Source organism: Gadus macrocephalus, chromosome 11, assembly GCF_031168955.1.
Source record: "Gadus macrocephalus chromosome 11, ASM3116895v1".
Classification (NCBI taxonomy): Eukaryota; Metazoa; Chordata; class Actinopteri; order Gadiformes; family Gadidae; genus Gadus; species Gadus macrocephalus.
In genome coordinates this window covers 23,149,790-23,164,889 of record NC_082392.1, presented here as the reverse complement: position 1 = coordinate 23,164,889, position 15,100 = coordinate 23,149,790, and the positions used below count along the sequence as shown (strand labels likewise).

Here is a 15,100-nt window from a genome sequence, read left to right as displayed (position 1 = left end):
AGAATTGCAAAGTCACGCTGGAGCTGGAAGCACAAGGTGGTGTGGTCATTGAGAGAGATCATTAATATTATTTGTTTGTTTGATTAGGCAAATGTAAAGCATTGTTCACCTGTTCAAGTAGGGGTTTTGATGTGACAGTAAAAAAAAATATATATACTTTTACTTTTAATACTTAAGTATTTTTGAAGGCAGATACTTTTGTACTTCTACTCAAGTAAAAAAATGAGGTGAATACTTTTACTTTTACTTGAGTAATATTCAATGCAAGGTAACTGTACTTTTACTCAAGTACACAATTGGTTTACTTCGTCCACCACTGCACTTGGCTCATTCATCTTAGTACCTAATAAATACAATAAGACAAAATAACTACTTTACACAGACAAACTACTGTGTATAGTGACATCACTGAGTACAACATGACTGCATGGGACAATACAGATTCAGGAAGCAACATCTGTTTTCCAGTCATACTTTTATTGAACATTTTTTTTCACTGATTAGTTCTACATAACAATGATTGCTATTGTAAACACATGGCTGAGACAGTGAACAGGTGAGATTTCTCGTAACTGGTATTGCTGAAGCAACATCTATTCGAGTAGGATTGTTATTTACAAAAAAATGTATCACTAATGAATTCACATAACAAACATGGTACAGTTGGCTGGAACTACAGCAAACAGGTGAGAATGATGAGATTACTCGTTTTCCATTACAAGTGGACTGATATTACTGTTGCTATATGGTAGAGATGATCTAAACATGCAATATAGTTTACTAGAAGTTAATTATAAGGTGTGATGATAGTGGTAGGCTACTCATCTTCTGAGGATATATATATATATATATACATATATATTTAAGCAATAGATCCCGCCAGGCTGTGGTATGTGCTCATTATACCACTGTCAGGGCCCTTACATAGTCGATGCATCGCTACGCTTAAGGTACGGCCACACCAAACGCGTTACCCGCGTACCACGCGTATAAAATCGGCAATTTTTCCATAGGGAAGCATTGGTTTACGCACGTATGAGGTGCGTACACGCGTATCATGCGTACCAAGCAACATTTTACTCGCGTTAGGGGCGTATGAGGCGCGTATATATACGCGCGTACATATACGCGCGTACATATACGCGCGTACGCGAGGAGTTCAAAAAATTGAACTTTTTACGCTCATACGCGTGATACTTAGCCGCAATAGCCAATCAGCGTGGAGCTTGACCCGACGTCACTGGCAGAGAGTAGTGACCCTTGCACAGAAGCATACGGCCGACATCTTTCTTTATTCTGGGTGGAAATAGTAACATAGTTACGCCATTAAATGCGTTTATGGAAACATTTTTAGCGAGAAATGTGCATTTTACTTTCATAATGTTCACTCGGTGAATGTGAAGGATGTTTGGTTTGATAGTTATGACGAAGAGTGAACGCTCCGTTCACTTGCATGGACAGAGTCTCTGGTTGCTAAGCAACCTCAACGTCTTGGCGGACTATTTCTCTGCCGATCAACACTACGAATGCTGGAAACACACCAGACACACCATGTGAAGTTATTTAACCCGATTATTGTTATTTATATCCGAGATTATTTAATCTAACCCGATTCAAGCTCTATCATGCACCCAGACACGGCGGCGTTTGGGTTTCCTTCCTCGGACTCCTAAATCCAGCGCAGCCACAGGCGCGTAGCTGCGTATGTATGTAGGACCATTTTTGACACAAAATGGTCAAGCAACATTTTAGCTGCGTTACGCGCGTACATGGTACGCGGGATACGCTTTTGGTGTGTCCGCACCATTACGCGTCCAAAAGGCTACGCGACGCGACGCTTCGGCCGCCATTAAGCGTCGAAGCGTAGCAAAACGCGTCCTCCAAATTTTTGATACGCGACGCGCCGATCCATGCAATACCAAGCGTTGTCGGTGGGCACGATACTGCAAATATTGTACGTTAATTTCAACTATAGGTTATATTAACGGAAGAAAATTCGAATGAAATGGCGGGCGAGCAAATAAGATTATATCAGCATATTTATGACACTTCATCCGTGTTACATTCAAACAAAAATGCTTTGGAGAATGCGTGGAGGGAGGTTGCAACTGCAATGGAAAAATCGGTTGCAAAAGTTAAATCAGACTGGAAAGCCGTCCGGGACAAATACACCAGAGCGCATAAAAAGTGGAAGATGGCGTGCAGAAGTGGTGCTGGCCAAATAACTTTCGGCTATCCTAAAATCCTGACTCAACTTAGCTGGTTGAGTGAGTTCATAAGGCACAGGTCCACCGAATCGAATTTTCCGGTATGTAGGCATAATCAACGTGTGTGTGTGTGTGTGTGTGTGTGTGTGTGTGTGTGTGTGTGTGTGTGTGTGTGTGTGTGTGTGTGTGTGTGTGTGTGTGTGTGTGTGTGTGTGTGTAGAGAGAGACTGTTCAATGTAGGTAATGGTAGGCTATTTACTTGGTCAGGATGTTTGAAAACAGGTGTCTTTCTGTAGGCAGGTGAGGAAGACGATGAGGAGGAGGAGGAAAGGCCTAATTTCCAGGCAGATCAGGCACCTCCATCAACCCCCAACCCCGCCTCATCCCTATCCCAATTTCCACTTCCATCTGACCCTCTAACCACTACCTCTTCCACATCTCACCCTCCCACCACTGTGATGGCTTCTACCTCTACCTCTTCCCTTCTTCCATCCCACGCTCCCCCCGCGACACGAGTGGCTTCTGCTACCTCTTCCTCACTATCCGACCCTTCCACCACTCAGATGACTTCTGCCTCTACCTCTTCTCTTCTTCATCCCCACCCTCCCACCACCCTCCCAGTTACCCCATCATCTCATACCCCAACTTCATCAGCCTCCCGTGGGGGTAAAAGAAAGAGGAAGAGCGTCAGGCCGACTGCAGATCCATGCGAGACTGCCCTCCTCGATAGGCTGCAGGAAATTCGTCAGGATAGAGAGAAGGAGATGGAGAAGGCGAGAGAAAGGGAGAGAGAAAGGGTGGAAGAGAGGGAGAGAGAGAATGAGAGAGAGAGGGAGAGAGAGAGTATGAGGGAACGAGATATGAATGACATTCACTTCTCCTTCACCAATTACCTTTGCCAATTCTTGCGAACCCTTCCACAGGGGCAAAGTTCTTCTTTGATGCGCGACATCAAACAGTTGATGCGGGATTATGAGATTTAATGATTTTCTTGTCACCCGATTGTCGCGATTGCTCTATGATTTGCTCTCCAGGCATTGGTTCTTAGACAGGTGAGGGGCGTGGCGAGCGGAGCTGGGCACCGCAACGTGGCACACCTGGACCTCATCAACCAATCACACGCCTTCTTAAGCCTGGCGGGGACTTCTCGTCGGCGCCAGATTATTCCGTCTCATTCGGTATTTTGGCTGACGTGTGTACATTGACCATCGATTCCCTAACCTGATTCTGTGATTACTAAACGTCGTGTATCCTTTCGCCAGTTCCTCGCCAGTGGACTACCCCCGGACCGCAACTCTCTCCGGTGCCTCCGCTCCTGTCTTCGCCTTGCCCGCTGGTTATCTTCTAAGTTCTCCTTAACTGACAATAAACCGTGGATTGTCCGTACTGTCTCTGTCTCTGCATCCTGGGTCCTAACCAACCTTTTCACCAACCGTAACAGAATAATCTGGCCAACATGGACCCCGCGGAGTCAGACAAGGTTCGGCAGGCGCTATCCTCGCAGGGCACGAGGATCGGTCAACACGACGCCGCATTACAGGAGTTTTCCGAGGTTCTTCGAGGTTTCTCCGTCGGCATGACGGAGCTGGGAGCCCGTATGGAGTAGATTGGCTCCCAGGTCTCCTCCTTAGCCGCTCCCGGCTCGATCCATGGACCGGCAGTCTCCTCCGCGTCGGACTACCCTGCTGCGGCGCCCGTTTCCTCACCCAGCCAGCTCCGCGAACCGTTTATTCCTACTCCGGTCAGGTATGCGGGGGAGTTAGGCCGTTGTAGGCAATTTCTACACCAGTGCACCCTAGTCTTCGAACAGCAGCCGTTGTCTTACGCCAGCGACAGGACTAAGACTGCGTTTATGATGAGTCTGTTATCAGACCAGGCCGCCGATTGGGCGGTAGCGAACTCTATTAATAGACCCTCTCTCGCGCTTTCCTATGCCGATTTTGTTTACGAAATGCGGAGGGTATTTGACCACCCGGTTCGGGGAAAGGAAGCCAGCAGCCGACTTCTCTCCCTGCGTCAGGGCTCGGACTCTGTCGCTCAGTTTGCATTAAGTTTCCGTATTCTCGCGGCGGAGAGTGGGTGGGATGAGACGGCTTTACAGAGCGTTTTTTTGAGGGGACTAACCGACCGTATTAGAGACGAGCTTGCGGTTAGGGACGAGACCAACTCGTTAGACGAACTCATTGCCTTAGCCTCCCGCTTGGACAATCGATTGAGAGAGAGACAGAGGGAGAGACGCAATCATCCCGACACTCCGCCCGCCGCTCTTGGTTCTGGATCTACCGGTTGGCCGGTCGCTCGGTCTAACCCCATGTCTCGTTCTGCTCCCAACGCTTCTTCCACCGATGTAGGACTCGGGCCCGAGCCCATGCAGGTGGGGAGAATGCGGTTGTCCTCTGCAGAACGTCGCCGTCGTACTAGGAACAATCTCTGTCTTTACTGTGGGGAGGGGGGTCATTCTCTTGACGCATGCCCACAGACAGTAAAAGGGCAGGCTCACCAGCTTCCAGGGGGCCGCTGGTGAGCCGAGTAGCCGGTCCTCCGGGTTCCCCCAAGCGGATCCTAGTTCCGGGTCAGTTACCTGGTCTTCAGCATTTCGAGTCTTTTTTTGTTTTTATTGACTCGGGTTCTGATGAGAACTTTATTGACCTTGACTTTTGTTCTCAGGCCCAGCTGAGACTGGACCTACTCCCTGAGCCCAAGGAGGTCTTTGCCTTGGATGGCCGCCTCTTGGCTCGGGTCACTCACCGGACCACTCCTGTTTCACTCCTGCTTTCGGGCAACCATCAGGAATTAATTAGTTTTTTTGTTATTCCCTCCCCCACGTCCCCCGTTGTGCTCGGTCTTCCCTGGCTGAGATTGCATAACCCCCACATTGACTGGTCAACCTCATCCTTAGTCAGCTGGAGCACTTTTTGTCATTCTCACTGCCTTCGGTCGGCCACGCCCCCTAGTAAGTGTGCCGTTCCTCCTCACTCACCTGACCCCATAGACCTCTCCGGAGTTCCCTCCTCTTACCATGACCTCAAGGAGGTATTTAGTAAAGATAGGGCCCAGTCCCTGCCCCCTCACCGTCCCTATGACTGCTCTATTGACTTGTTGCCCGGTGCCCCCCTGCCTTCCAGCAAACTGTTCAACTTGTCTAAGCCGGAGAGAGAGTCCATGGAGAACTATATATCCGAGTCACTGGCGAACGGCCTCATTCGTCCCTCTTCCTCTCCCGTGGGAGCAGGGTTCTTCTTTGTGGAGAAGAAGGACAAATCCCTGCGCCCCTGTGTGGACTACAGGGGAATAAACGACATCACGGTCAAGAACAAGTACCCTCTTCCGCTTCTTGACTCTGCCTTTGCTCCTCTTCACCAGGCCACCATCTTCACTAAGCTGGATCTCCGGAACGCCTACCATCTGGTTCGCGTCCGGGAGGGGGACGAATGGAAGACGGCATTCAACACTCCACTGGGTCATTTCGAATATCTCGTTATGCCTTTCGGGCTCACAAATGCACCAGCCGTTTTCCAGGCTCTAATCAATGACGTTCTCCGGGATATGTTACACCGTTTTGTAGTAGTCTATCTCGATGACATTTTGATTTTTTCTAGGGACCTCGCTGAACACAAGCAGCAGGTTCGGTTGGTGTTACGGCGGTTATGGGAGAACAAGCTGTTCGTCAAGGCGGAGAAATGTTCCTTCCACACCGACTCGGTCAGTTTCCTGGGCTTCGTGGTGCAGAGGGGTCAACTGCAGGCGGATCCTGAGAAGGTGAGGGCGGTTTCTGAGTGGCCGGTTCCTACCACTCGGAAACAGCTACAGAGGTTCCTGGGATTTGCCAACTTTTATAGGAGGTTCATAAGGGATTATAGTCGGGTGGCTGCTCCCCTAACCCAATTAACCTCTACTAAGGTTCCTTTCGGTTGGCCGCAGACGGCTCAGTCCGCGTTTCTGCGGCTTAAGAAATTGTTCTCCTCGGCTCCAGTACTGTGTCATCCCGATCCAGCTGTCCAGTTCGTGGTGGAGGTGAGTAGTTAATACTAGCCACTACCTGGGGAGGTTTATGAAAATATCAACTTCCGGTTGGGGGAGGGGGGGTGGTGGGGTGTTAATGACTTATTGCTATTCTGTGTGATTTAATATAGGGCCTACGTTCTCCTCTCCTTATGGGGTCTGCTAGAGTGCGAGCCTGCTAGGGTCATGTGAAGCGTTTTAATGGCCATGTCTCTTCCTCTCTTTGCGTGTGTTGTAAATCAGCTTTGACGCAATGTTTTGGTGTTTGGTGTTGTTCTTCGTCCCTCTGGCTAACGTCGCCAATAAGAGGGTTACATGTTTACCATCTGGTAAACAAAACACATCCTCCATAAGCCATCCTAAGTGAAATTTGTGTGTGTGTGTGTGTGTGTGTGTGTGTGTGTGTGTGTGTGTGTGTGTGTGTTTGATGTAATAAAGCGTTAAATATTATTATATGAAACCTCTTAATACACATATATATATATATATATATATATTTTTATCCTATGGAGCAGTTCACTCGCCGATTTTAGACTTCAGTGAACTGTGCTATTGCTTTTATACAACTGTTAAAATTATGGCAAAATGACTTCACACACACACTAGTAAAAATACGACCTCCTCCATGGTCAAGCTAAATCTCCGTGTGATAAAGTTTCTTACGATACTTTGTAACGGTTTCCTCTTCAAGGCGCGGAGTGATACTTTCACAAAATGATCGGGCGTCATAGCAGTTATGTATACGCTCTTTATACAACAGTTGGGAACCAATCAGATCGCTGGATTTAGGTCCCCCATTGTATAAATATATATATATATACATCCTCCGAAGATGATAGATAGATTACATGACATCGTTCTCAACAAACTGTAGCTTAGCCTAAAGCTCATCAGTTTTACCTTTGGGATTACTCTACAGCAGACGTTCTTCACTTCGTTGGGCATAGTGGCACAATTCCCACAGTTGCACCTAGGTAGTAGAGATGTTATAAGTTATAACGGTGTATTTTGATGGACAAAAGTAGTCAACAATATGCCATGTCGGGACATAAAAAGCTTGTTACAGACCCTTGAAGAGTACGAGTAGTCTACTAGCCGCAAGCTAAGTCTGAAAAGCTACGCTAAATACATGATAAATCGCGTGTGTGTATAATACAAAAACGTACCACTGTGAAATGTCCTGGGCCCCGTTTCCCGAAAGCATCGTTAGCCTAAGTGGATCGCAGAGTGGGTCATACGAGCATCGTACAGTTTTCGGACCGTTTCCCGAAAGCATCGTTGGTAACGAACGTCTTGAAAACGCTCGTAGCTAACGAGTGCTCCAGGGTACTCGTAGGACGCTAAGAGCGTCGTTAGCCTACTATAGAGTGAACTCATTATTGCATGCGGGTGTCTTCATTCATAAAAAATGAAAACATTCGGGAGTATGCAATAATACAAATTATTCTAAAGAGGTCAGAGACTCCGTGCACAGCCCCGCCTTCCCCAGTGAACCAAGAAACCCTGCTCCGTGACGAACGGGGGATTTAACCCCCTCGGTTTGACACAGGAAACTTGAGATACGAAGGTGAAATCGCCCGGCGTGCCAAGCTGCGACCGAACCGGCTCGGCAGTGTAGAAAGACCTATAGCCAGGGTTCGAGTTAGGTGGGAGCCAGTGGGAGCTGAGCTCCCATAGAGAGGTCTGGCTCCCATGAAAGCAGTAAACTCAAATATATGTGGGGGTCTCGGAAAATACAGCAGCATATTATTGTAATTACCAATAAAGCTATTTTCCCTTCCACATGCAGTTATATTGACGTTAAGTGGGATAATAGAACGCCGGTCATTATCGGGAAAATAACCCCAGACAGGGCGAACCGGACACCGATTCGAAACGGAGGTGTTTCGATAATTTATTATTTATTTTCGATAATGAGCGGCTACTTGCCAAACGAAAAACAATTTATTTGTTACCAACTTACCATAAGTAGTGTTGATCAGCAGAGAAATAGTTAGCCAAAGACGTTGACGTCGCTTAGCAACCGAAGAAGCTGGCGTTGTTGTGAAGGGCCCATGCAAGTGAACGGAGCGTTCCACGGCATTGAGAAAAGCCAAGTCATAATAGCCCATATTTACGGCCTATATCAGATAAAGCCGGCTCTCTTGCTGCGCAAAATATATGTTTAAAAAATCAGCACATTAAGATAAATGTAGTTGTCACACAAGCTATTTTGGATTTTTGTAATATGGAATTATTTCAGGGGGGGAAATGCCGTGAATAAATGTATGCACAGTGCGTTCAGGATTAGGACTGATATATATGTCGGCCTAGGCTTAATCAATTGTGTTTTAATATCTTTAGCATTCATATTATTGCAATCTATTCTTTTCGTAGGCTACTCTGCGGTTGGCCTTGATGGGGAGATATTTTAACCCTTTTTAACCCCATTTTTCTCCGACATTCCTGCGTCTCCCCCTGCGCCATAGCCCGTTTCAGCACCATGTCAGCGGACAGGTACTATCCTACGATTGTCGTGAGTGCAGCGAATGCGCGTTCGCTTGAAGAGGAGTTTCGGGAAACGCTCCAAAGAAATTATCGATGGTTCGAAAGATCCATCGGGAGAATGATCTTACGAGCGAAGATCCATCGTTATCGGGAAACGGGGCCCAGGTCCATTCTACGACTAAAATCGCGCTCGTCATTAGCGTCGTCTGCTCCATTATCGCTTTCGGGGTCCAACTCAGGCTCAAATTGGTAAGGTAGCACTGAAGCCATTGACAGAGTGCCTGAAGAGACGTCAGCACCCTGTCAGCACCAAGATTCTAAATGCCTCAAAATTCTAAGCAACAGGGTGTTTCACATAGGGGTTGTAATACTCATAAAGTATGAGAAAAAATAATGTGCTAGTGTAGCCCAGGCTTCATAAGCTGTGAAAAAGTTAAAAGAAGAAAGAGTAAAAGTCCGCTATTACTTTGTATGAATGTGTGAGAGAGCGATAGCTGGCATTTATGGGGTTAACTGCGTCGGACAGAGCAGAGAGACGTGCGTCATGACGTCACGGTGAAGCGGCGTTGCAGGTAACTGCCTGGTGGCTATCCAGTGCTGGTCTCCTATCTATCGTTGACTACCGGTGTCGCTGATGTCCCCTCGACATCGAGCGTCACCAATTCAAATCCTTCACAAAAACCAGGTAACTGCGCATAACTGCGTGATAATTAGTGGGAGAGGAGAGAACGCACCGTTCGGTTGCACGATTGAAAAATATCTAGAAGTAGTTAAAAGTATCTAGAAGTAGTTGGAAAACACCGCGAGCTGACTCAACGGTCCACAGTTGATGTTGCCCGCTCGGCGGTGAGTTTAATGTGTCTTTTGAATGTGAGGAGCGTCGAGTGGAGGTGTGTGTGCGTCAGTGCGAACTTGTCGCTAACTGCTAAATTGAAACCTTGTGCGTTAGCCGCTAGTGTAGCGACCAAGGCGAATTAGCATTGAACTCGAGCTAACGCACGAGTTAACTGCTAACACCGTGGGGTAATTCTAAATGTTAAGCTATTGTGTGCATTGTATGGAAGGAGAGAAAAAGGGGGATTAATTATTTAATTCGGACAATTGATGCTAAAAGGCTATTTTTAGTTATTTGAGTTTTTATTTCATTCACTGGTAAAGTGAGACCTATGTGGATAATATATTTTTGTTAATTGATTTAAATTAATATATAGGTCATATTTATGTTATTATTTATTTTAACTGAAACAATGGCCTGTTGTAATTTACTGAGATGTATGAATGTGGCCTGTTCTACAGGTCAGGTTTTTGTGAAGGATTTGAATTGGTGACGCTCGATGTCGAGGGGACATCAGCGACACCGGTAGTCAACGATAGATAGGAGACCAGCACTGGATAGCCACCAGGCAGCTTCCAGACATCCGCTGGAGATAACCAGATGGCGAGCCGGAACTAAGGAACAGAGTCAACTGAACTACCTCCCAAACCTGCGGTGTGGTAGGAAACACAAAGATCAAAGGGCCCCAACGATATAAACTGAGCTCATATCAAGGAAGAGAAGACCATAAAGACATTTCTTTATATTTCTATTTTATTTTGCGCGCATTTTATTATTTTCCATGTTGAAAATTGTTGTTAACAATACAGTTCTGAAACTATGTTTTGTGTGAGTGTGGTCAGTGTTGATGTTCCATCCTGGGCTCCATGAGCGTTAACCTAGAATCCTGGTAACTGGTCCAACTTCGAATTGAAACCGAAACCCAAAAATACCTGTAACCTCATAAGGCAAAGAGGGGTTACACTAGACAACCCTTTATTTTTGTAAATCAATTCTATGAGGTCAAACAAATTAAATAATGAACAGTAAAAAAGGGCATAATAGGGCCCCTTTAATGTTGTATCCATCTATCACAGGTGTTGATGAGATGGCCCGAATTTGCGTGTGTAAGTGTGTGTGTCTGTGTGTAAGCTAGTGGTATTAATTTTCTATTAGCTAGTCGTGTTAATGGGACTCTCACAGCTTATGTTGTGCTCTCCGTGGTTGACTTGTTGTCCGGCACACAGACTAGTAGGTCCTGTTGTCACCGAACCCAACACAATACAGCCAACCCTCCCGCTAGGCAACAGATAACAATGAGAGAATACGTTGACTGTGGAATCAATAGGGAGACATTAAAGAACTTCATTGAAGTAAATACATAAATAACAACAACAAGAAGCAGATATGCTAGGAACAACGTTATAGCCTGTTAAACATTGACTAAACATTGCTTACAGAGTCTGCTCCCTTGTGCTCTCCTCTTGATGGGGACAGCCAGGGTTTTTTCTTCTTTCACAGATGCACTCAGAACAGAACCCTTGCCAGGCAGCAAAATTAATTGGGAGTTTTTTGATAGGTGAGGCATTGCCAGTAATTACATACGGCAAGTCAGTTGTGCCAGAATTCAAATGCATTCATGGTTGCTTTTCACTGCCTTGCAATTATATTGTGCCTAGAGCAACTCATAATGAATCCCAATGCGTACATCTGTAATGCAGTTTAGATACTTCATGTTAATACGGTGTCCACTGAGTGTAGTGGTGGTGGACGGTGCATATCACCACAACATGTGTGATCTCATTGGAATCACGCCAGTTTCATAATGGAATCACAGCAGTAAAATGGCCCATGTGAGGACAGAACCAACACACAGGGATGTAGGAGAACTAGGAGCACAGTGTAGGTGGACGTTCAGAGGGTACACCTGGCTGATTCCAGATCCCGTGGGGAGGGGTTGGGCTGTGATCAAGAGGTCTTAAGGGAGCTTATGTAAGAGTCCACTGGGATGAGCAAACGAGGACCAGAATTAATAAAATAAAAAAAGATTTTTCTATCCGGTCAATCCTGGTGTGTGTTGGTCAAATATAATCACTTTGCATAGATCCATCCAAACCAAGATGATTCTGGGAAGATTCTGAAGGTGAAAATGAAACCATTAAAAGAAAACCAGTCCTAATTCAAAAGGCCATAATGCAACACTAGGTTTTGGAGTTTGTAGTGTCTGCAAAGTTTAGCCTGGGGACTTCAAATCATCCCGGGAAATCCCTTAGGGACTGTACACTGGACCATAGTGTACAATAATGTGATAGAACATAATATACTGTAATCACTGTGGGTTCAGAGCACGGCTCCAAGCACAGACGTTGCGTAAAGCAAAAGTGCTGTGTGTAACAACCAAGACCACTGCTATATACTGTACTTTAGAAAGGGTTGGCACGAGGAGGTACTCTGAACTGTTACTCTGAATCTTGGAATGGATTGAAAACCTGGAATCTGGGGACTCATTTGGCCTAAAAACGACCTGGTCCCGGATCGCAGCCCATGTAAGGGCTCACTTGGTGAGACAGACAGGCCGTATTTATTGTGCGGAGATGTATTTCCTCCCCGTGAATATCGCAACCTTTCCCTGTATCAACAATGGTGTGAATAATTCAGCAGTCAGAGGCCCGTACGTCCACACACACACACACACACACACACACACACACACACACACACACACACACACACACACACACACACACACACACATATATATATATATATATATATATATATATATATATATATATATATATATATATTTATATATATATATATATATATATATATACACACACACACACACACACATATACACAGATGGCAGAGATGGCAGCAGTGAGCCAATTATTGTAGCTGTCTACAAAATGACTTTTCCCTCAACAAAGAGAGCATTGAAATGTTTTTCAGGAAACCGACAGTCCACTTGGTCTTTGTGTATTGGGGGGTTTTGAAGTGGTTTCGTGACCCTCAAAACATTGTGGACGTTTGCTGTAGAAAACGAAGAAGAGGAAAACCATTTATGAAATAATTTCCCAGATTTTTGAACAGACCTTGCGTGGTCCAGATGCTTCCGAAGGCACACACTGTCCTGGCGTTTTCCCACCAGGTGGCGAGGGATTTGCAAACTCTGAAATGAGGCACAAAAAGGGGAAAATTATTGAAGACATAAGGACCTCAAAAGCCAAGCAGCCATTTCATGCCAGGGGCCGAGAGTAATTATTATAGGACGGTTTCATTTGTTGGTTTAATGTGGAGCAGAATAAAACTATTTCCAGAGAAAAGTTCCCTGGATGAATGGACTCACGGTGGGGCGTGTTTGAATAGCTGTAAATAGCTGCAGTAGAAAAGTGACTTAGTGCATGTTTAACACCATGGCCTACCACCTACGGCAACTCAAAACCAAAAGCCCTGCTTGGGGTTCTTATTATGTGCCTGGGTCTACCCCAGGGTTGATCCTAGGTCAGTGGAAGGAGTGAGTAATGAGAAAGGAGCCATAGCAATTCAACGTCACAACTTACTGCCCCCTGTGGAATGTGGAGGCTGCTCGTGACTGGGTGGGTCGTCTCTGTGTGGGGAGATGTCAGCCGAGGCCTGGAGGGTCTTCAGATAAGATTTACTTTATTAATCAAAGGCTTATGGCTGTCACAGCAAACATACAGCAATGTAGTATGATTATAAAGTGTTTAAATAAAGAACAGTAAAGCTACAAATACAGAGACAATGGCCCTCATTTATCAAACGAACGTAGAAATGAGCGCAAATCTGAACGCATGATTCATCTTACGATAGGACCCACGTGAGATTCACGAAACTTTCGTATCACACCAATCCCAGCGTACGAAGGATCTTGGTGTTGATAAATACGGCGGCTGAGATCGATCGTAATTAACGTAACACGCCCATATAAAAGCACGTCTTCAGAAGTCTCGCCCCTAAATTTTACGACATGGAGAAACGTCCAACGGTAAAAAAAATAGAGGAATTTTTCCGAGACCGAAATGGAGACGCTCGTGTCACTGGTGGATGCGAACCGTCTGGTTTTGTTTGGTAGCCTAAAAGCTGGCATTAAAGGCAAGCAAAAGCCGGGTGGACCCTAGCCTTGAACTGACGGCATTTGAGGAGCGAGCGGCTGGTCTCAGCGGGTCTCCCTCCATTTCGGGCATAAGTGGCGGAGGAGACACCGGTGCACTCCAGACCACAAGCGCACAAGTTGCCCTTGTGCGCGTGTGAGCGCTGTTGAAGTTGTGCTCCTGATCCGTGTTCGGATGAGCCAGAGGAGTTGTTAGGTACTCGTTGAAATTGTAAAATTGTTATTTTGTCCTGTGTCCTTCCACTGCTGCTGCAACAAACAAATATCTCCTACGGGGGATTAATAAAGTTATATCTTATCTTATCTCTTATCTCTTCAGGGCATAGCCTTTGTCACCTAGATGAATCACATCAAACTTTTAGTGCGATGTCTTGAACGTTTTTCAAGCGAACTGCAGCGTAACTCACCGAGGAGATGACTCTGACCATGTAGTGCGCCCTGATGTAGACGATGCCCAACGTTGCTATTTTGGAAAATAAAAGAATCGTGCGTGCCCCCAGGCCATCAGGTTTCATCATGTTCAGGATTGACATTCTGGCATCGCAAATAATCTGAACATTAACTGAATGGTAGCTTTTGCGGTTGATGTACGCGTAATCATTAATAGATGGTGGCTTCATACGCACATGGGTACAATCAACCGCACTAATCACATTTGGAAACCTAGCTATAGCATAAAAATCCCGTTTGATTCCAGTTTGCTGATCGTTATTATATGGGAATTTAATATAACGTTCGGAGAGGGACATTATAGCTGCCAAAACTGCTGGCATGGTTCGGCTAATACTTGGCTGGGAAATACCAGACCTGTCCCTGATCTCCCGCTGAAAGGTCCCGGTGGCCAAAAACCCCAAGGTAGAGCACACCTGCACTGGCACAGGTATTGCGTTTGATCGCCTAGTTTCTAGCCTTAACTGTGGCTCCAAAGCATTGCATAGCTCCATCAGGAGATGCCTTGGGAGACGTAAACGACTCAAGAGCCATTCATCGCTCTCCATAAAAAAATCGGCGCGGTCTCGAAAAACTCTCTCGTCTTAGACGTGCGTTGAGGTCCTCTAACAGAGCCAGATCTGCCATCGCTGAGACTCGACAACCTATTTGGCAAAGCTCCTTTTTATATAGACAGCTGAATAAACATTTCACCTGTCACATTCTAATTATTTTCATAGCAATACTGTTTTTAATTAGGCCTGACTTGATTGTAATTGTTTGAACGGCTGGGCTAATTCCAATTTATTTAGTAATTAATACAGATGTGTAACATGGGCTACTTGTGCTGCACTATTCATCAGTGAAATACCTGTATGTTGCGCCAAAAAAACTTGCGTACACAAGCTCAGACCTGACTTGAGATTTCATCGTAGCCTGCGCTCACGTTCAAATTGATAAATGCCAAGCTCAACGTTAAAATGAGTGTACGTCCATTTTACGCACGTTTTCTGTCGTACGCTC

The 15,100-nt window shown here is 45.8% G+C and overlaps 1 long non-coding RNA gene across 1 annotated transcript; it reads left to right on the top strand.

Annotated features, from left to right (window-relative positions):
- The first annotated feature begins 9,401 nt into the window (after window positions 1-9,401).
- Window positions 9,402-10,353, top strand: LOC132468217 (uncharacterized). The gene is made up of 2 exons (XR_009528180.1): window positions 9,402-9,542; window positions 9,993-10,353. It is a non-coding gene; the product is annotated as an uncharacterized LOC132468217 (long non-coding RNA).
- The last annotated feature ends 4,747 nt before the right edge of the window (window positions 10,354-15,100 follow it).